Below are 22,657 nucleotides of genomic sequence, written 5' to 3'. Positions count from 1 at the left end.
TATTGGGACCAGATGTCTGTGTGTTTAGTTTTAGCTTTAGCCCAGACAGGTTCAGGTCAGACTGGCTGGGGTTTCCAGAAAAAAAAAAAACCAACAGAAATGATGTTCCTGAAAATGATGCCTCCCGTTCTATTAGACGCCAAAGTGTTCAAAGCCAACCATATCATAACAGCAGCTCCAGCGTGCATGTGTTATCATGGAGGGTTGGAAAAACCACCCCTAACTTTAAGACAGCGCTACACTAACAGGGAACCCAGTTTTTTTGCATAACATTACACTATAACCTTTATGTAAATAATTCAAAGTGCCACTTGAATTATTCATCAAAAGTGGGCAACAAAGCTGAGGGAGCCTTCAATATGGCCACATTCCATTTAGAACGTTCTTCATAGTGACTAAATGTGTTTATTGTACTGCGTTGGTCGTTGATGCTTAAACACATAATGTGAATGTTTGCAGTCTTCTGCATGAAGATACCAGCTCACAGCGCTGCCACAGTGAGAAGCTGCCTGCAGAAAGTTCCATATACGGTATATAAACTCGTACAGGTAGTGGAGGAGGTTCATGTGCAGGTGAAGAAGCTCTGAAGACGCGTACGTCTGGTGGGGAAAGAGGAGCTAGGATTGATCTGTAGTCTGCTCACACTGCAGCATGTTGGCCCGTCACACTGAGAGACAGAGCGAGAGATTTTAAACGTATACTGTAGCAGCTGAGAGGCCACACAGGATATTACAGATGTGCTCCCCATTTAAACCCCCAAACCTCCAGCTGTCAACATCGGAGCATCCATCACATCCCCCCCCCCCCCCCCCCCCTCCTGTCCTCCCCATGTGATGAGGGATGTGGCAGACCTGAGCCGGTTACCACAAAGGGATTTGGGACTACATTTTTTTTGGGGGGGGGGTGTACCTGAGGCTGGAGGCGGCCAACTGTAGCAAGCTTTTGTCACCCTGTCACCATCTCTTTTCTCCGTGACTTATGTCCCCCCCGGCGTCTTTGGGACTCCATTACCCCTGCGTGCATTGTGGGAATGTCAGGACTTCCCTGTGTGGAGCGCACGTGGCTCAGATTGATGGGCAGAGGTCTAACTGTGACCTGGCTGACTTTCACTCTCTCGCTCATGGATACAGATTTACACGGTGCAGGCATGAGGCTTTTGTGCATCACGGGCGGATTGTGAAAACCTCGGATACAAGTTGTAAAAAAAAAAGGGAATGCGTGGATGTCTGGTTTTAAATAGGTGAGATGATGAAGGTGGTAGATTTGATCTAAACTCCTTGTATTGTCAGTAGATACCCCTTTATAACAGATGGGGAAAAAAAGATAATAACAAATTTAATTTATATAGCGCTTTTCTGAACCCAAAGACGCTTGATGACTACTCATGAATTAATATCCACAGCAATGTTATGAGCTGGAAATGGATTTACACAGAGACACAACAATGGTGATATTGTTGAGATTAAAATGGCACTCTTGAGAAGTGTAAGTATAGCTTATTATGAATATTTCAGGCACACCCATCACACAACACCTACTAAGGGTCTGTGTATCCCGGTGTACTGCCTGGATAAACCATGTCAAGCTACCTTTTTTTCCGGGAGAGGAATTCTTTCCACTTCCCCTCTACAGCGCCTGCACACATCCAGTTGTCAGTTCACTGGGTTGAGAAGGGTAGTTGTTTTTTTCCTCCTCTAGAGAAGCACTACAGGGCCCAGAGCAGAGAGCTGAGGCTTTGTAATCACTGTCCTGTCTCTGCCTCTGCATTTCTCAGTCTGTGTTTTCTGTTAGTATTGGAGCTGACAGGCTGTCAGTGGAGGAAGGGCTTTGAACCTGAGGGCTCCTCTCTCTACCAAAGGCTAATCGCTACTTCAGAACAGGGGACTGCCCCTAAACAAACATTTACTGCTGTAAAGACAGGGTCGGGCCCTAACGATGTAGGTCAGCGGGGCTTTTTTTTTACAGCAAGCCCTTTATGGAGACGGATGCCAGAGATGGACAAATAGCAGGACATTAACTGTCAGCAGCGCCGGCAGCAGCCAGATCTGGCCGCTCTTTAATAGCTGTTTGTTGGTGCAGAGGAAGAGGCTCATAAAAGAGGGGACTCTTATCTCCTGTGGACCCTGTGTGTGTTTGTGTCACGGCCAAGACTGACCACAATGAAACGCAACCAGGATCAGTCCGGGCCAGAGGCGGCCTGCGATCCGCCTGATGATCTTCCTCCTTCCTCCCACAATACTACACAGCCAGAGGCGTCTTCATAGCGTACATGTCAATACAATATCTTCATCTCCAAGCAGAGTGTAATGTAATGCTAAGGTTTTTTTTTCTGACAGCATAATCAGTCCATCCACGGAGGTTTTTATTTGGTGACAGAGCTGAGGGTGTCTCTCCGCCTGAGGAGCTACGCTCTCCCCGTCCGCACGCTCGCACCTTTAACGACTTCTTAAATGTCACAGAATGTCAGGCGGAGGGATAAAAGCAGAGGACCTCCTCCTGCTTGCCAGTGATCCTCGGTGGGTTTTTACTACGCTACGGTGCTGCCGGGCAGGGCAGACGCACTCAGGTGTGGCCTGGAATCCACCGGACGGACCGCCGGGACGTGATTTAATGCGCTGAGCGAGGAGAGCTCCTTGTCAGTGGAAGAGCTCTGATTGAGCACGGCGGGCCCCAACACATGGATCCTTTAGCGCATGCTACTTAGGAGGAAAATCATCCATCACATGCAGTTTTATACACTACAACACACTCTCTGCAGAGGGCCTCACAGACACCACCATATATCTTCTTCTCTGGTTTCAGGAAGGTTTGAAACCACTGTAAGTTGACGGTGTCTTCCCGAGGGAACGGACTGCTGCTGTGATGAAATAAGCATCAGCGCTGCTGAATTTTCCGTTGAGCTAACCAGGCAGCTCATCTCCATTAGTGTTAGTCTAACCAGCTCTGCTCTGTATCTCTTTAGCTGTGATCTTGCCAGAAGCCAGCTGGGTGTTATGTGTGTGTTATATATGTGTGTGTTATGTGTGTGTGTGTGTGTGCGCCTGCACACGCTTGTGTGATTTTGTGAGAGCTCAGTACTCTGAGCCCTACAGCTGTGAGAGATCTGAGTGGAAGGCCATGATGGGGCTCCGTTAAGCTCAACAGCGTGAGCCTGTATCAATTACGCTGCAACAGCGATACGAACACAGCGTGCTGCCTTCAAAGACAAAGACTTATGACCGCCCAGTGTCTCCTCAGTTCCTTCTGACCACAGAGTCAACGAGGTAACCTTCAGACACCGCACACTGACTAGATCTACAGTAGATATACATACCTAGATAGATAGATAGATAGATAGATAGATAGATAGATAGATAGATAGATAGATAGATAGATAGATAGATAGATAGATAGATAGATAGATAGATAGATAGATAGATAGATAGAAATTAATAGATATTAAAGCAGTTTTTTTTCTATTCTGTTACAAAATACATTCTCACACTTTAGTTTGCGATTGGATCATTTGAATTGGAAGAGTTCCCTGGACATGGTGCCCTGTGACCTGCCTCACCTCGCGGTGGAAAGCCTCCGTGGCCCAGCGCTGCTTTGAACGTCATATGGATCTAGTTGGAGACCAGTGGTATAGATGAGCTATAATCCATGCAGGCCTATCTCTACTTCCATCCTCTTTTCTAATACCTTTGTACCTCCATATTCAATACCACTCCAAAGGCAAGCCGGTGCCTTTGAGGACTCTACCAAAGTTTGGGAGAAAAGAAAGAAAACTCACACGTAATAGGTGTGGTTTTTCCTCGACTCCTTAAAGAAATGACTGCCATACCAGCCAGGCGGCTGTGGGCTGTAGGGAGTGTGTGTGTGTGTTTGTGTGTGTGTGTGTGTGTGTGTGTGTGTGGCGTGGTAATGAATGAAGGTAAATGGCAGGGTAAGAAGTACTTCCCATCGTAATTTCACACCTGTCAGCTCCTGTGAGGAAACTTCACCTTTACACAAGGATGGCAGAACAGGCCGGCTCCATAGAAAACAGAGAGAATACGTCTTGATGTTGTGGGATAAATTATCCGTGCAAAGAATTTCCCTTGCAAATGTATCCTATTCTCCATTCTGACCAAAAGAAAGTACAATTTACACTCAAATACATACGTTTAAACAACAGACAGTTTAAGTCACCAAGCCTTGGTGTGCACAGCAAGGAGCGTTTCAGAATTTAATGTAGAATAAATAGCTCTCTAGTATTACTACAGTGAGTCTAAATCAGCCACAATTATTGTTTGAGTGAATATCTTTGTCTGCCAATATGCAGAGTGTGAATGTGTGTAAAGGAGCTGTAATGAGGGCTCTATATTACCTCGCTATAGAGAACCAGGTGAGATGTGGTGAAGTGATGGTATGCAAGTACACACCTGCCTCACACAACGAGTCGGCTGCTATCCAATTAAATAGTGAGGTGGAGCCGTGAAGTATAAACATGCGGTATTCATTTAAACTATTTCTTAAACAGCACCTTTAAGAGTTGATTATGCCTGGATGCGTGGACTATTTCTCCATTAATGAACCTGCGTATTAATAAGTCTGACCTAGATGTGGGATGAAAAGCGCTATCAAGCTGGACCGGAGCATTCATCTGATTTAAAATGTGACCGTTTCTTAAGGAAGACTCCTCAAAAGCAGGAAACGAGACGACAATTAGCACCATTTTTTCGCAGTTGCTGGTTTTGATTGTTCATTTATGGAAAGGAAACACCTGTTAAGTATGATTTATTGAGTAAAAAAAGTTCATGCAATGTTTTATGCATCGTTGTATTGTTTAATATACCCAACATAAACATTTATCATCAGCATAAATTTTAACCGCAGTCTGTTCAAAAACCCAAGCCCGTCCTTGGATGTCCTATATGCACAAACGCAGAGTGCTTAATAGTGCTTACTCAAAGCTTTGCATGGAATGCAGAACCCAAGAGTTGCTGTTTGAAGATGCAGATCTGACTCCGACTCTGCTGGTAGCATCCGTACAGCTCCTCATACACCGCCGCATGCATCCTATTGGAGGGGAGCAAGCTGGGCTAGTGTAGCATGGAGTCCAAATAGAACAAGGACGTCATCACTATCATCATCATCATCATCGTATTTATTCAAAATAAAAGCTTAACATAACATGAAAAGGATTTTTTTATTTATGCACAAACTGGAAAAAACAAATAGTCAGCTAGACAGTTGAAGGTGGCACCGAGAGTGTGTGTGTGTGTGTGTGTGTGTGTGTGTGTGTGTGTGTGTGTGTGTGTGAGGGAGACGGAGCAGGGGAAAGGAAGGGCTGAGTAGAGGGAGGATATGAGAGCCTTCTCGGGGGACCTTAAACAAACTGACTAAAGTGGTCCTGTTTTCTGATCAGGCACAGAGAGGAGAACACTTAGCACTGCTGGAGACACTCTAAACAGCCACTGAGGAATTAGCCTGTTACTGGGAAACTTCACAGCTCCTGCACCGGGGCTGTGTCCCCGGATAAGTAATACAGAAAATAGAACAAGCAATAAACGGCAACAAACAAATGCAGCGCATGCACACACACCCCCCGCCTGCATCCTCCGCCCCGGCCACGCTCACTCAGGTGCACGAGGACGCGCCGCACGTCTGCCAATAAGCAGCCGCTCACGATGGCCGCCTCCTACGGCACACATAAACACCACAACACACACGAGGTACCATACGGCGCCGGGTCTCTCTGAGGAAAACAGTAGATAATGAATGGGCCCCTCACACACTCCGGCAAAAAAGAAGTGTCGCGAGTGACTGGAGACAAGGAAAAATCTGTTTCCACTGAGGAAAAGCAATGACCTTATTCCTTCTCCGTGCTCGTGTACGGGATTGTTTTAGCTGCATCGCCAGGTTTGGCCAAACAAAAAGATGAGCTTAAATTTAGGCCCCATGATGTCAACACAAACACACGCGAGGAAAGTTCATGTTTAATTGGGTGTCCCCCCTTTTTTAAAGTTCATTTCAATTAGTCCCACCTCGGCCCCACTTTCAGGTCTCAGTGATTTGTCAATGCCTCGACGTGTATGTAGCGCAGCGTGGTCACAATGCAGCATGTAAAGACGTGTGTGTGTGTGTGTGTTTATGTGTTTGTGTGTGTGACCTCAACAAACAGGGACTCCTGTGCCCTTGACATTTCCTTCTTGTTCTTATGATAAATTGCAGGGGTTATTTACTAGTTCATAGAGGGATTCACACATGCTTTGTTGTGTTGTAATAAATGCAGCAGCAGCTTTAACAATAACCGCTCATCCTAATTCTAAAAGTAGAAACGCTGTTTACCAGGAGTTTATTTACTCCACCAACCGGGATGGTTAGAAATCTTCCCAAAATAACCTCAAATGTATCCACCTAATGAATAAAAGTGTTTTAGATTTTTTTAATTCATACAAACTTTATATTTAATCATTAATTCTTTTTAAAGTAGACTTAATATATTGCGTTTATACTCGCATTTATATTCGTAAGACATTGAGGTTTCCCTCATTTTCAATGACGAGTTTATAATACAAAGGATGAGTATTAACAATACTAATAGAAACAAAGATAAAAAAATATATAATAAAAAAAGTAAATTACTAAAATCAGTTGCAATTTGATGAGCAGAGATTTGACACAAATTGCTTAAAAATTGCTTGAGTGTTATAAGTTATATAAGATATAAATGAGTTTGCTTTAATAGCTTATGTATGAATGTTGCTTCTCTGTGTTTTTACTTGAGTCTCAGACAAATTCCCATTCTTATTCCCTATCGTTCACATGTTTAGATACTAAATAAATATTCTTTTTAACAAACTAACTGTAAAACGTTGAATAATTCAAACATTTGAGAAAGCCGCAGACACATCCTTCCGATGTCCCCGGCTGACTGCATATAGGTGCCCTGGTGAGATGGCCTATATGTCCTGTAGGACCCTGAAGGTGTACTATGTCTGCTCTGTCCATTTGGTGACACCCTCACATAAGCCGATCAATCAGCTGTAATGAAACCCATCAGGTCACCTTTGAAATTTATCATTTTTGTGTGCGTAAAATGAAACGCCCCAAGATGGTATGGGAGCTAAATTTAGATTACCTATATGCTAACATATCTCCACCCCTCCTCCCCTCAAAAACGGGGAAAAAACAGGTTTATGAATTATGCTGAGATGCCTGGAAGTCCATAGTGTTCTTGGGACATGTAGGCCGGATCCTGCTCATTTGACTCGTTCGTCATAGTGTTTGTGACTGTCAATTGAAATATTTTCCTTCAATTTATGCACATTTCTTCAAGAGTCAACACATAATCAGAAAGTTCTGCAATCAGCTGACTGCTTGACTTATCTCCTCCCCCGGTGGTGTGTTCCTCTGTGTGTTTCTGTCGCTCGCAGACGTTCCAGGTGCTTAGCGTCTCTTGTTTGCACACAATCCGTCTGTGATTACTGGCCGCTGCAGGCTTCCTGCACGGCGATGCGTCTTCCCACGAAGCAGCTTCATTTGCATAGATTTGCCTCTCAGATCTCGAGGAGTGCGCTTAAAGACGAGTTAAAGACGAGCAATCACGCCGACAGACCGCCTCGTTGGTGTTAAAGGCGGCGCTATCGGCACACAGAAAACGTTTCGTTTTCGATGTGAGGATTTGCAACCTTTCAGGGGATTTTCCACAGCAGTTGGGGGGGTTCTGGGTCGTCAGGCCAAACCTGCAATCAAGGTCCAACTATACGCTTCATTTTCTGCAGATGGCACGCCAAAAGTCCTTATTCAAGCATTCGCAAAGAAATACGCTTTTCTCATGCGTTTGTTCTCATTTGTTGATTTTTTATTTCGTTGTCGTCATTTTTTTCCGTCTTTCTGCTGAACACAGCTGCTTGGGCCCCTCCATGCAGAAAGGCCCAATATGGCTCAGTGTGTAAATGGGAGTCCGGGGGCCACAAGACAGAAATCAGGGGAGAACCACCCGGCGAAATTTAGCGCAAGATGACTCCCAGCGGGCATCATTTGGGGACCGGGGAGGGTTTTTTCCTCCTCCGCCTCTCGTTCCTTTTTCCTGCATGCTGAGCAGGTTGGAAAGCTCAACCCGAACATTGCTGCTGACACAACCACTCAGGGACGGCTGTAACAGCTCTCTTAGCGTGGCACCTGTTATTGAGTCGTCAGAGAGAGAGAACAGGGAAGGGAGACGGAGGAAGGTGTGCAAATGGGACAGAGTGAAACTCAATTGTAATTTCAGGGCTGTCACAGTCGTGAGAGCCGGTAATGCTGCCGGCGGCGGCGGCGTAGCGGTGAGCGGACGTACTCGGACGCCTCTCTGTGCTCAGACTGATCTCTTCCCCTCGTCGTCCAGGCTACCGAATATATTCATCACAAAGTGATTATAATTAGACTCACATCAGGCTGCTTTGTAAACAGAGAGCAGTGTCTGTGTGGTAGTCACACTCCTGCTCCTTTAATTCTGTTTTTGGCTTTAATGCATTTTCTTCCCACTGTCTCCCACTTTGAATGCAACTGGAATTCAATCCAGTGTTCTCTCTTTTTCATTTGTCTTCTTCCACTGAATGCAATTGACTTTTGTGTTTTTTTTTGTTTTTTTTAAATGATTCATAATGCTTTCATCAAACTGATAATGATTATAAAGACTCCCCAAGTGCTAGCAAGATAAATGGCCTCCAGTAGAGTAAAAGAGGAGGTTCAGTGCTTTTTTTTTCCTTTCGGGATGATATCAGGAGGGAGGAGATGGAGATATTAAGAGGCAGGAATACCGTTAGAAACTAGGAAATAACAAATATGTGTGGAACAAAAGAAAACAAGTGGAGGAAAAAGCACTCTGGTTTATTTCCTCTCCGAGCCAATCATCGGAGGTGCGCCGCTGTCCATTCAAGCAGAGCAGTGGCGTTCCTCTGCAGAGCAATCAAAATGGATTAAAGCAACCACGCTCCGGCTGCCACCACGCGAATCAGATATGCCTGTGATGATGATAATCAATCCATGATAAAATAACACAACATAAATCTGATAGTGTTGTTCCAACAATTTTAATAACACAGATTTAAATATTGCCATGTGCACTGGAGTGATTTATTGGTGAAAAAGTGCTATCAAGCTTATATACACCCCCGTTTCCTGGTGGCCCGCCAATAATGCCATTAACTGCATTGTTCAAACTCATTATGTGATGAGAAACACAATAATAATCGCAGGACTACAAACGCACAATTTCTCCCATTGAGCTAATCACTTTTGCTGGCGTTATTAGTCTCTCTTCCTCCCTCTCTCTCCTCTCCTCTCTTGCTCACTTCATCATAAATCCTGCGAGGCTGCTGTATAAATCCCTAGTCCTGAATTAGTATTGTAATTTCTGGTATCCGTGCGTGCTTTGCCAGCGCCGACCTCAGAGTTATTAATCTGGGGGGGACAGACAATATGCTGAGCGCTCGGCCCGGATAGTGGGCCGAGCCCACCGTGCCAAAGCCCTCAGTGCATTCAATTACAATTACAAGAAATGGACTGCAGCCAGTTTGAGTGAACATAAAAAAAAGGGATTTTTTTATAGGTTTCATTTTTGTTTTTACAAGTTAAGTTAAGTGTAGTTTTTAGATTTAAACATTTACATGTTTGGATTAGATTATAGACGTTAGTGAAGTCATTTCGGGGGGCGTGTGATAATATTCCGTGGTTTACCACCTCTCCCATAGAAAAGCTGTTACGCTGCACATATGGCCCGCTGACAAACATGACAGATGAAACACTGTTTGCTTTTGTTTAAGCACCGGCTCCTCTCCTAATACCAGCCTTTTAAGTGATCAAAAAGGCCCGCCATATTTGATGTTGTGGGGGTGGGAGGGGGGTGATATACAGCTCCACTCTGTCACACAGCGCAGTGTCTGCTGGGAAATAATCTGACATCTTGTTTCTCGACAGATCCAAGCGATGAGTAGAGAAGGAGGCAGGGAGAAGGAGGGGGGGGGCATGGAGGAGAGAGAGTGATGGGACAAAGAGGCGAGGGAGGAGAGAGAGAGGCCGAGGGAAGTGGGGGAGAGAGAGAGAGAGAGAGGACGCAATCAATTCAGCAGGCCCGTCCCCATCATGTCATCGCCTGTCAGCATAGATTTAAGAATACAGCTTCTGAGAGACCTTCCAGAGCTACAGCCTGATCGATGCCACGGCAACGTGGGCCCAGATGTCACTGACACGCGTCACATGACTGCTCAAACGCAACCCGCCGCCACGCCGCGTCCCGGAGCGCCGTCCACGCGAGGGATTAACGCTGTTCCCACACCTGGACTCACCGGAGGTCAGCTGGAAGAGCATGTGTGAGGACCATGAGAGAAGACGGAGGTGTAGTTACGGGATGGATAAATGGAGTCATTAAGCATGCGTTTGTGGGAGCCTGACTCCCAAACGACGGTGTGACGGTCCTCCTGCTGCCGTTCCCCCGTAAACAGACAGACTGGCTCCGTGCTCCTCTCCTCTGGGCAGCCTGCGCCTCCTGCTTCCTGGGGAACGTTCAGGACTTTATCGTTCCTCCTTCCCCGTCTGTGATTTCATTCTTTTCATTTATTTTAATGAATCTGTCGAGTGTCACACTGATGCTGAAAGCAGATCCCACCTCATTTAGCCATGTAGCTGTCATTCAAGATTGATATTCACTGATTCAAATGTTACAAACAGGTTAAAATATATACATATAGATAGATATATTCAGCCAAATAGCTGTGTTTTTTGCTTATTAAATGGTTGCTCCTACTTTCCCTCAAAAGAACAGGCTAGCAGCCTGGTCGGTGCCTGTGAGATAGATAAGTAAACCGACCCCGGGTCGCCGTCCACAAGGCTGAGTCAGCTGTTTCTCAAGTGAACATGAACTACATATTAGATATTTTCCTGTTTTGCTAAATACATTGGTTGGTGATATTCTGGCTAGAGACCTCTTCAAGGTGCATACACTCCAATGTTGATTTTGTATTTTTATTGAGGAAAAAAAAAAGGTTATGGCAATTCAAACTCCATTTTCCTCAAACCACCGGGTCGTTTCTATCCTGAAAGTGAAATGTAAGTAAAAAGCCAGACTGAAATGTGCATAGTTGTGGCTTCCTGCTGACAGCGCCGTCTAGGACGGCCGCCGAGGTCCGACAGTTTCCCCTCAAAGAGCAGGTGGAAGGAAAATGCCACTGAAGTGAACTATTCAAATGTTTATTTAAGGAAATATACATCAGACGTTGTTACGTTTCTGTTCATTGTGAAGCGGGAACTTTTAAAAATTAATAATACTGCTTTAAACACACAGATAATTAAAAAAGAAATTGTCAAAAATATTTAAATGTATAGAGCCTTATAATGAAAGCATTCCAGAACAAAGTGAAGTGTTAAAATCTGCCAGCTGATGGAACAGGAACAGGGAAAAGGAGGAAAAACCACGTGTTTCCATCAAGGAAAATCTACCTCTGAGTTTAAAACCTTGAAAAAAAAAATATATGCAATTGCTTCTCTTTTTCCTCCTCTCACTGTTATTTTTGCCTGAAACGCCGTCACGTCCTCTTCTTCACTCCTCTGCTCCGGCTTGTCTTCTGACTTGGATGCGGTGGGCAATCGTTACGTGAGTGATGGTGCCATCAGTGTAGTGCATGTGTTGTAAAACTGTCAGCCGCTGACAGATTGACTGACACGTTGCACCCTTCAATCACCGCCGCAGAGAGGCCAGGGTTACAGTGAGAAGACACGCAGGGGGGAGACGGAAACCAGGGGAAACAGGTGCATTTAGAAAGTCGGCTTTTATTTTGGCTTCTTTCTTTTTTTGCGAGCGCTGATCAAATCTGGCACTAAAGTAAAACCATAAAACAAACATGGTTGGATTTTAAACAAAGGCAACAAAAAAAAAAGATTGATATATAGAGAAGTGTTCCCCGTGTAATTTCCAACAGCTGTTGATTCAAAGGGAAAAACTTTATTCGGTCCAGATGGTCTCAGTCAGTGGCAGAATGAGAGAGCTGACTTCATTGGCTCCAGCCATGTGTTTTTCCTCCTGATAGAAATTAAAATGGTCGTTCGTTTGTCACCGCTCACTACACAGCTTAAAATGTAGCAATGAAACGTTCCTTGGCGATAATGCACCATAATTACTCAAACGCCTGTTCTTTATCTGCAGCAGAGGGAGGACAGAAGGAGCGTTTCTCCTCAGATGAGATTTTAAAACACAGCGCTTGCAAAAGATGAAGCACACAGTCGAGTATTGTTCTTTTTGGGAGTCTGTCATCTTTTCTCTCAACCCATTGAAAATGACAATCCTTGTGTTATGTGACCTTTTTTTAACGAAACAGTAGACGAGAGTTTGACAGCAGCTACTTGGGCTGCTGGGGAGGCCGAGTTTCTCTGCCTCCAATCAGACGGGAGACGGCGTGGCGGCGCTGCAGCGGGGATCAGGGAGTGATAAATGTATTTATTTAAGCAGCCTGATGGATATCGATGTCCTCCACCGGCTAACGTTGTGGGACCCTGGAACGGAAGAGAGTGGGCGGCTCTCTACTCGCACACATCTCACACCTCGCAAATGAAGTGAAAAACACACTGCTGCGGAGGTGTGGAAAGGTTAACAGTGGCCTCTGACTGCCAGTTGAACATTAAATCAGTCATTTATCGGAAATAAAAGTAAGAGCATCTCAGCAGTCACCGGCGCTGAGATGAAAGATAAGCATGACAGGAGTTGAGTCACGGGAGGCACGAAACCGACACAGAAAAGATCTCCGCATGCTGCTTTTCTCTCTCTCTCTCTCGAAGGCTGCACAAACCAAAAGGTACACATGAGTAGGCTGGAGAGCTTCTGGGCATGACGACCTGAGGATGTGACCTGTGGTTGTTTGACTCAAACATCCTCTCCCTGCAGCACCGCAGCGAGTGTGAGCGAGTGTGAGCGAGTGCTGCTCGTGAATCATGCGAGGACAGAAACGCTGGTGTTCGATGGTGACTGACCTGAAGCCGGCCGCGGGTTCGAGTCTGTCAAAACGCTCCGTGGGAAATATCAGGCGCTCGTCTCGGGCTCGGTTTCACTTCTGTGTTTCTCGTTTGATCCTCCCGTCTTTGTCCCCACCTCTCAACCTCTCTGCGTTTGAAAGCTGATGATTCATTGAGCTTTTTTTGATGCCTCCTGAAAACGCCTGTAGAGCGTAGTATCTGTATGAGAAAATTCAAACAGGAAACTTTCCTGTTTTTATAGAAGACATTGTGTATTATACAACTCTAGAAAAGTGCTTTTTAATAATGTATTGACATTTAGATTTTTGAAACAATTAAAAAACTCATTCAAAACCATTTTCACGTTCAAAGAAAGAAAATACAGAGCGAGAATTTCAATCAAAAGCATCTGCTCCAAAAAAATGCAACTACAAAACAATGAAAAATTAATATATATTTTGGTAAATGAGATACAATAAAACCATATAAAAATGTAGACGTATTATAATTTACAATGAAATTCAATTTTACGTCCTTTATGCGTCTTAAGTGTTTAAACGGCTCATTCATCTCTGTAAGCGTGCTAAATACTGTTTAAAGGAACTAAAAAGGAGAAAATATAATATATATATTTATTTTTTGTACAAGCTGTTTGAAGTATGTATATGTGGGAACTTTAATTAAACACACTTTTATGGCACGACATTAAAAACAAAATCGAACCGAAGAGAATGAACTCGGTTTGCACTCGGATAAAAATGTAAACAAAAAAAAAAAACAAAGAGAGAAAAAACATTTGCTGAAAGTCTTGGCCGTGTCTCGGCTGCAGCGACGTCTAAGCGGCTGCAGATTGTGAAACACTAAACGAGTGCGGTGCCGCTCTCATTGTGGCTAAGTCTATAAACACAGGATCTGATTGGGTAATCGCCGTCTCCACCATGGTCTCTTTAACAGCACATTTACCCGCCGAAGTGAGAGACAGCTCTCCGGAATAACTCTCAAAACATCCACACAGATAAGGGCTGAGGGGCCGTCGCTCACTGCTCATATAATCACTTACATAGCAGGCATATATGTTGAGTATCTGTTTGACTTTGAGGGTAAAAGAGGCCGGAGAGCGGAGCACAGCCATGACTCGTCAGTCGGCTACACGCTCCCTGCAGAGTCACACTTGACCCCCCGACTACAAAACAAGGACTCTTTTCAGTCACGTCTGACATCATAGCTCAGCAGTACGGAGGGAAACCACCATGTTCTTCAGTAAAAGAGCACACGTTGATTAAAAGGGCCATCCGAAGTGGAAACATGATACGGCCGGTGGAGTCGGCATCAGATGCTGAGCTTCAACACCAGCAGATATTATTTAGTGAAAGGATCAGCGGAGGATCGGTGAGGATGTTCCACACATCAAATCATCGGCTCAACGAGCCTCGCTGGAGACGCCGTTTGGCTCACTTTGCAGGAAATCAAGGGAGTTCACTTTTTTTTAAGATTCATTTCTTTCTCTGCTTCATCACGTCTGCTGGTGTTGGTCAAAGCTACTTCATGGAAACTGGGAAAAAGTAGTTATAGTTTATGCATTTATTTTTTTCCCCTAGTCTTTATCACTGCAAAAATTAATATTACAGCAAGCATTTTCATTATTGTTTTTGCACACGCCGATGCTTGAGTGCGTGTGTGTGTGTGTGTGTGTGTGTGTGTAGCTCACTAGTACACTATTAGAGCATAGCATAGCTGAGACAGAGAAATAGGATCGAGAGAGGCAGATGAACCGTGAGCATTTGCATCTCAGGAAGTGAATCAGCCACATGGGACAGTCCCTAGACCAAGAGCCTTAGTGCTTTTATGCCCTATTTGACACACACACACACACACACACACACACACACACACACACACACACACACACACACACACACACACACACACACACACACACTCATATAATGGCATTAATGTAATGTTGTCTCCTATAAATGAGAGGTTTCGGGGATCCTACCAGATATGGTTCAAATAACAGACAGCATCTAAGTCCCGTCTCAAAGCTACACGTTTCTTCATGCTTTTATATTTATTTTTCCATTATGCTACTCTATTTGATCTTATCTGTTTTCCTCTTCCAGTAATATTGCATTAGATTTCCAATACTCATGGTGTGTTTTTCCATCTTTCACAGATCAAGACTTCATGGGCTTTTTAGATGGAAAATTATCAATACAAGATGAAGCATCAGCAAAAAAAAAAAAAGCAGTGACACATTGCCAACATGCTTTTGTTCCCGGTGCCAGCATCAATAATTCAGCCACTAGCTCATAACTTTGTTTTCAATGCATAATTGAGGCCAACCAATGTTTTCTTCGGCCATTTATATGGCGGGCAATTTTTAAACAATAAGAGGAGCGGTCCATTAAGCCTTTAACATCTCTTTTCCATACTCCAGTGGATTGGCTGGAAAGTATGGACTCTCTGCGTGCTCACTAATGTCAGAGGTGGAGGGTGACTTGGGGTGTTCTGGCGCTGCAGTCGCAGCTACTGTGAGCATGAAAGTCTTAAAACGATTACTGTGGGAACGCTGTGGTGAGTGAGCGATAGGCGTAGACTCCACATTTAAAAAGTGTGGTTTGGAAAGGAAGGGGGGTCTTCAGGGTGATGTGAGGTTTCTGTACCTGCACTGTGTGTGTGTGTGTGTGTGTGTGTGTGTGTGTGTGTGTGTGTGTGTGTGTGTGTGTGTGTGCGTGTGTGTGTGTGTGTATGTGTGTGTGTGCCAAGTGATTCACAGTATCTCTGATTTGGTAAATACCCTTTTAGGTAAAGAATGCTACTTCAAAGAACTCTCCTACATCCAGTGACTCATTATAACCTTGTTACATTTCTCATTTGCTCTGTACTACTGCTTAATAAATATTGATTTACTATTTTAATTACACGTTAATCTCAAAACACATAGGTGCCAGGGTTATGACTCTCTCAAGTCATACTGCAAATTTCCTGTTTGCAAATATTTATTGAGGATGGCATCCTGAGAGGGCTATAAAAGTGAAGAGCAATCATTAAACAGAGACTAGCTGTCCACAATATCTGCACAAGTGTCAATATCAGCAACACGGGTCAACCACGCTACTAATCAATTACTTGTAATCTTTCATTTGCATCAACAATAAAAATGGTTTCTTGAAAAGGGGATCCGTTGCATCCATCGTGATGTCGACGTCGCCTTAAAAGAACAGAATCTATTTTCTTGACGAGCTGTTAACCTTCACCTTGCTTCAGTTAGCCAATTAGAAACGGAAGAATGATTTGTACATTTGAGAGCAAATTTAAAAATCTACAATTAAAGTACAACTCAAATAATTACTAAATCAAAGGCTACAAATAAATAGTATAAAATAAATAGAAAAGGCCTGATGGAGGGTGATAATGGCCGCAGTCTTATCACGTCAGTTTTTATTTAAATTATGTTTTAATGCTTAATAGTTGACCTTTTAGTTGACCAGGCTTTAGGTCTGCTACATATGATTCTAACATCCTCACGATGCTGCTTTTAGAATCAGACCCTCAATGCAGCCGGAATTAACACAATATTCTTTTTAGGATAAAACTAAAATCAAATTAATTTAGATTACAACCACTTTGTATGTTCTATAGCTACTGTGAATTGCTTGCGATCATCATACATCATTATTTCCTTAAACTGATTGCTGTGTCGAGCCTAAGAGTGTTGAAATTATCACAAATAATGGAGCAGATCAATGGGGGAAATTCCATTAAAATATGTTATGATAACTGATTAGACAGCACTGTATTAATGAAGGACCACACACTGTTGAATCTGGTTCTAATCTGGTGACTGGAGAATGCTGTTTATATGCTTCACTTTGCTTGAAGTTCTTCACCCTTCAATTTCCATGAATTAAAACATGTATAAGATGTAGTGTGTTCACAGTGGGAAACTGACACGATAAAAAAGGCAAAATGTGCAAATGTAATATAGCAGGAAAATATTCTGAAAGCATATTATGCAGCATACTTCAGTGAAATCTAATTCTTTTGCTTTGTTTGGAATAAAAACCTGCAGACTTCTGGGCCGTTATTGCACAGTCGCCTGCTATAAGGTCATCCTTCAGCAACGGACCCTGAGTTTAATATGCATTTCTCTCTCTCCTCTTTCAGCCCGGCTCCCTGCATTTCTATAGCACCTGCTTTTTCACTCTCATTCCAAATCCTTCCATCACAGAGATTTATTGAAACTGAGAATGCATTAGGATGATTAGGCAGCTGAAAAATTCAGTAAATACTTCTCTTTTTTCGCAGTGAAAAGCTGGGAATGAGGAACAGTAAACAGCATCATTTTAATCTCATCCGGCCTAAACCAAATGGACAGGGTGAAATATTTACTTTAGATAAGAGTGTGTGTGTGTTAGGGAGTAATCCATGTAGCGTTTATTGTTCCTATGGTTTGTTCCTGACATCAAGGTTGCTGGTTTAATTGAGCATGTGCTGGAGCCGGGGCTGAGAGAGCAGGCAGAGGAGCATCGATAAACTATGAAATGGTTCCAATATGGCCGATCGATGAGGCTTTGTGAGCGGCTCCCCTGGGCCTTTGATTTTCCTCTCAAACAACAATCCAGGATCTCCGCTCTTCAAAGGCAAACTCCATCTTTGCTGTTATTGTTGTTGTTCCTTCCCCCATGTTTGAGTGATGTCACTGGGGTCGATTTTATCCATGTCCATAAAGGCTCTCCCACACTTGAATCACCCGGGAGACTGCTTCTGTTGGTCTGCGCGATGGTAACAACAACCAATAAAGGTCAATCTCCCATGGTAATGGCCAATTGGGTGTGTTCCCATTATTGGCCCTGTGATCCGTGGTCAACAGATGGAGAGCTGGCATCGCTGACACAAGTTACACTCCAACCTTAAAGAGGCTCGGCTCCGTCTCCAAAGCCGGACTCCCTCTTAGCTAGCGTTGGCCGGCCCCATCGTGTGCAGCTCCTGTATGAGGAGACCCGCCGCTGCCAGTGAGGGCTAACCGTCTAACCATTTCAGCTAATTGCCTCATTAATGATTCACCGGTGTTAGGCGGCTCTGGCACTTCGCTGTGGGGAGCAAATTGTTCTGATTGGTTTGCCTCTGTCAATTATTGATGAGGCAGTGAGCTGAAGTGCTAACACCTGGCTTTGGAGGACCAAATGGCCCTGCATTCCCATCACATCCTCAGGTTATCACACACCCTGGGACCACATTGGGTCTTGAAGGGGGGTCGGAGCCTCGACTGCCGGTGTTCTCGGAGAGAGTGGATGTAGCATGCCCCGGGGCAATGGCTGTGATCTCAGTTGTGAGGATATTAGCTCATAGAACACGGCTCGCTGCCGTGCAAAAGGCCGACAAGCCACAGACATATAGCTTGCAGTGATTTGTGCTACATGTGTGGAAAGGCTCACGGAGACGGGTTGAAAGGCTGTGTGTACCACAAATAACAGTACGATCAGACAGCCTTTCTAATGCAGTGCAATTATAGTCACGACTTCACACAAGTTGTCTTCAGCTCTATCCTCGTCTATGGGAATACTAAAATCCTGTTATTGAATATAAAAATTAATCTTATGGCTAATAAATAACACCCTCTTCGATGCATGTGACTAAGATAATGACTTCAGGCCTGAGTGGAGCCGTAACGGCACGCAACGCAACGTCAATACTTTGCTTTGTTTATGGTGATTTATAACGGGTGCAGGCTGGGCACCTTTAGAGGAGGGTCATGTAATTGGATCTCCAGTAGATAGTCGCTGGATTCCACTGTAGCCTCTGTGTCTAATGGCCCACCCACAAAGTGCTCCTTCTGGCTACATGAATCACCCTCACGCGGTGCACAAGGTGCTGAGGGGTCGCACCCAACATTGTGTCCGTTTCCAGACTCAGAGACGGAATAAAGAATGGGGTTTTTCTGCGTAAAAACAAACAGAGCGGACTCATCCACACTGAACTTGCTCGTCTCTCCTTGGCCTTAATTGAAGCTGATTAAAGAGTCACCCCCCATGCTGACGCCACTGTCACTCTGAATCTCAGCCAAGTGGGCTTGCCATGTACACTCACAGAGTGGTCACTCTGCCTTTGTTTTCACACCGGCACCGCTGTCAGCAGAGCCCCCCGCTCCACCCACCCCCACCCCCAATCACCGTGGCCCTGACTCACTGTGTCACAATAAACCCTGGCTGGGGGACCGGGTTTAGACAAGTGTCCTGCATGGCTCACAATGTGGACTTCACTCACTGCCTCATGGTGTGTGTGTGTGTGTGTGTGTGTGTGTGTGTACATGCATGGAAGCACTAAACTAAAGTGTGTGAGAGTATTGTGGTGAGTCACACTTTAATGACTTTTTTTCTTTTCTCCCCCTCCCCTCTCCCCCCCTCCCCGCTAACAGAACCCAACGACTGAGCAACGATGACATCAGAGCAGCTGACCAATTGCACGAAGACACCTACAAAGCACAACATTCAAAAATGACTTCACTGAAGAACAAAAGACAACAACCCGCTGAAATCCTTCGAAATCCCGACAGTGAAATTCTTAAAAGCCTCTTACGCTTCCGATCCCCTCCCTGATGTTTTACCTCCAGCTTTTTTCTACGAAACACGGAAAATGAAAAAAAAGAAACAACAACTGAGAGACTCACACTCATGAGATGGATGACAATGTCAGACAGATACATTGGAAGGACTATTTTCTCTTTGGTGGGAAGATCATTGATGCATGCCTCTGTATATAGACCATAATGAAACCCTATTCTTACTAATATAGGAAACATACCAAGTCGCTCTCACCAACGTCATAAACCTTCAGGATTGTGGATATAGTACTCATGGTTCAGTCTTTTCCATATAAGTCAGTATTACCATGTAATTATAATTTCCAATATCATTTCTCCACTCTTTGGAGTTATTTGAACTGTAAAAATTGTACTTCCTATTCTTCTTATTCTCTTTACATAACAGCCTAGTCTTCCTCTCCAATATCCACACTAGTATGTGTAAATAGAGATGAATGAGGACAACAGCATGGGACAGACTATAGTGTATATTTACCACTCCCCTAGTAGATGACAAATCTCAATACGTGGATATTTCAGACAACCTTTTTAAAAGTACTTCTGATAGTTAGAGGCATAGTCCCAGGTATCTGGACACGTTTCCTGTGTATTTAAATAGATGCATAAAGGCATAAGCTATAGGTAATGTTATTATTTGACTACCTTACAAGGATGATAAAGCAGCGATTTTCTTTGGTATCAATCAGTTCCATCAGGAAAAAAACTGAAGATGAAAAGGCAATCCAGCAAAGCCACGAGTCTACCTTGGCACTACAAATATTAAAATTTTGTTTTGTATTGTTGTTTACATTTTCTTTCGCCCCAATACCTACAATATTTATTCCTTTCTATTGCAATAAATGCCCTCTCCCTGTGGGGTTGTAACTGCTAGCCGAGCTGCTGTCGGCCTGAGAGGGCCACTCTTTTCTTTGCATTGTTTGAAACGGTGCTCTGATCCCGAGTCTACACATGAACCCTGACGTGAGGACCCTCCGTCTTCAATGGACTACAAAGACAACCAAATGGACTGACATGCCGAGCCGATGAAGAGACGACCTCAAAGGTTCCCACGTCGCTGGTGAAGACCTCTGCATGGACAGAGGGCATGCATACTTGGTTGTTGAACGCCTCATCTCCACCGCGGTGCATCCTCTACCTCTCAGTGTAGGAAACCATGACTTATCAGCGACCCTACTGTCTCCTCAGTGCACTTCTCTACTGCATGTAGCCTCATGGGGAAAGGGTCCGATGGACTCGTGGCAATGGGGGGGGGCAAAAACACTGGTTCACTTGACACGAACACACTCACGCATTACGAGCGCATGCATACAGATGCACAACCATACACAGTGCCACCCAAATACGTTGCTGTGTATATGTACCGTATATCCACTATGTACGGCCTCGGACGCCGTACTCTGCATGTTGACTTGTAGATTGGAAGCCCGTTACTCACAGAAGGGGGTTTTTGCAGGCAGGCCTGGTCACTGGAATGACTCTTAGCCAATGCAAGCTCTTTGTCAGCTCTACATCTCCTTACTTTGATTTGAGAAAGTGAACTGTAACATGACAGAAATGGTCCCACCGCCCCTGATCCCATTGTGAAGGGTCCTCTTCAGCCAAACCGCGGGCCCCGATAGATTTTTAAACCCCTTTGAAGGGACACATAACCTCGCCTTTGATATGAGGCGAAACCTGGCCGAGTGTGGGTCAGAGAAGAGAGGAGGCGAACTGGGGCGCTCCAATTAAGTGGCGGCAAACAAAGTGGCATGGGGCATCCTGCCAGCAACTGTCTATTCATCCTATGTCAAAGGGATTTGCACATCTCAATGAGTCTACGCGACTGCCAGAGAGGTCTGAGAGCAGAGCCGAGAAAGGCAGCGAGGCTTGGGAGAAAAGGATGGGGGGGGGGGGAGGCCGCCGTTTAAGGTTGCACTGAGCTTAGGTTCAAGTATTCTCCTGGACTGTCCACCTATAGAATATTCTTTTTCTGACCAGCAGCCACCTTGGAGAGTTCAATAACCCCTTAACCTCAAACTGTTCCACCATTATGCGGCTCTTCGGGCTGCCGTGACCTCATGTCCTGTCGGAGGTTAACTCTGTGTTAATGAGCCGGGCCCTCAGCTCCACCAGATGTGGTGAAATACTTGTTACCTTTCTGTCCCAGTAGTTCTTCAGTGCCTGCCCACGACGGCTGCATGTCTGATATCAACTCATCGGAAATAGGGAGAGATTAGATGAAATGTGTGAATAAGAGGTGTGTTTTCACTAACAACTCATAATGCACCCTATGTCAAGAACAATAGTCATTTCAGGAGAACATAGGTGCTATAGATTCATTTAACCACCATGTATGAAGAAATCTTCTGAAATCCAATACTGTCAGACCGTACTGGATCACACGAGGGTATTTACAGTCAACATGAAACCAGGATTCATGACTTAGCAGACACTTCAAAACTACAGGAAGGATGAAGATGTCACTCAAACATGAGACGTTGTATGTGGGAGGAAACAAGACATTGAGCAAGCGCTGATCTTCTCTGAGCCTCGAGGCTTTCCACTTCTTTTAGAAGTCAAACAAAAGCTCCGTTTCTGCGCAGCCGCAGGGCGACGCGCGACAGGACGACGTGTCTGCCGCTGCTTTTCAACGCGAAGGCGGCGTTGCTCGGCCCCGATAGTCAGCCAACATGGCCGCTTTTATCCGGCAACGACCCTGACGGCTCGTAAACACGCAGAGATGTACATGTTCATAGAACCAACATGGACACAGACGTATAGAGGCACATTCTTTGCTCTTTGTTTTCTCTCACTCACACACACACACAGACACACACAGACACACACACACACACACACACACACACACACACACACCGTGCTAATCTAAACAGAAAGGCTGTATGTAAACAGATCGTCCACATAATGGGATTGTTCCGTGTGCAAACAATAAGCTGTTAGCATAATCACAGGTCAAAGATATATTACCCAGAGGGCCACGCTGCAGGTATATTAACATGATGGATATGTGTGAGAGAGGAGGGGGGGGGGCAGGGAAAGGAAAGATATAGAGCACTACAGACTCAGATTTACCCCCTGTTGGGCCCCATGCGCTGCCTT

General features: G+C 44.6%; 1 protein-coding gene across 1 annotated transcript in view; it reads left to right on the top strand.

Moving 5' to 3' along the window:
- Positions 1–20,759, top strand: part of mafa (MAF bZIP transcription factor a) — a 64,611-nt gene extending 43,852 nt beyond the window's left edge. Inside the window, exon 3 of the mRNA XM_084040197.1 lies at positions 19,373–20,759. The gene's annotated coding sequence lies outside the window, so the exon portion shown is untranslated. The remainder of the gene's footprint in view (positions 1–19,372) is intronic.
- Positions 20,760–22,657: the final 1,898 nt, after the last annotated feature.

Source organism: Eutrigla gurnardus, assembly GCF_963514095.1.
Source record: "Eutrigla gurnardus genome assembly, chromosome: 1".
Lineage (NCBI taxonomy): Eukaryota > Metazoa > Chordata > Actinopteri > Perciformes > Triglidae > Eutrigla > Eutrigla gurnardus.
This window is presented reverse-complemented; position numbering and strand designations above follow the sequence as displayed.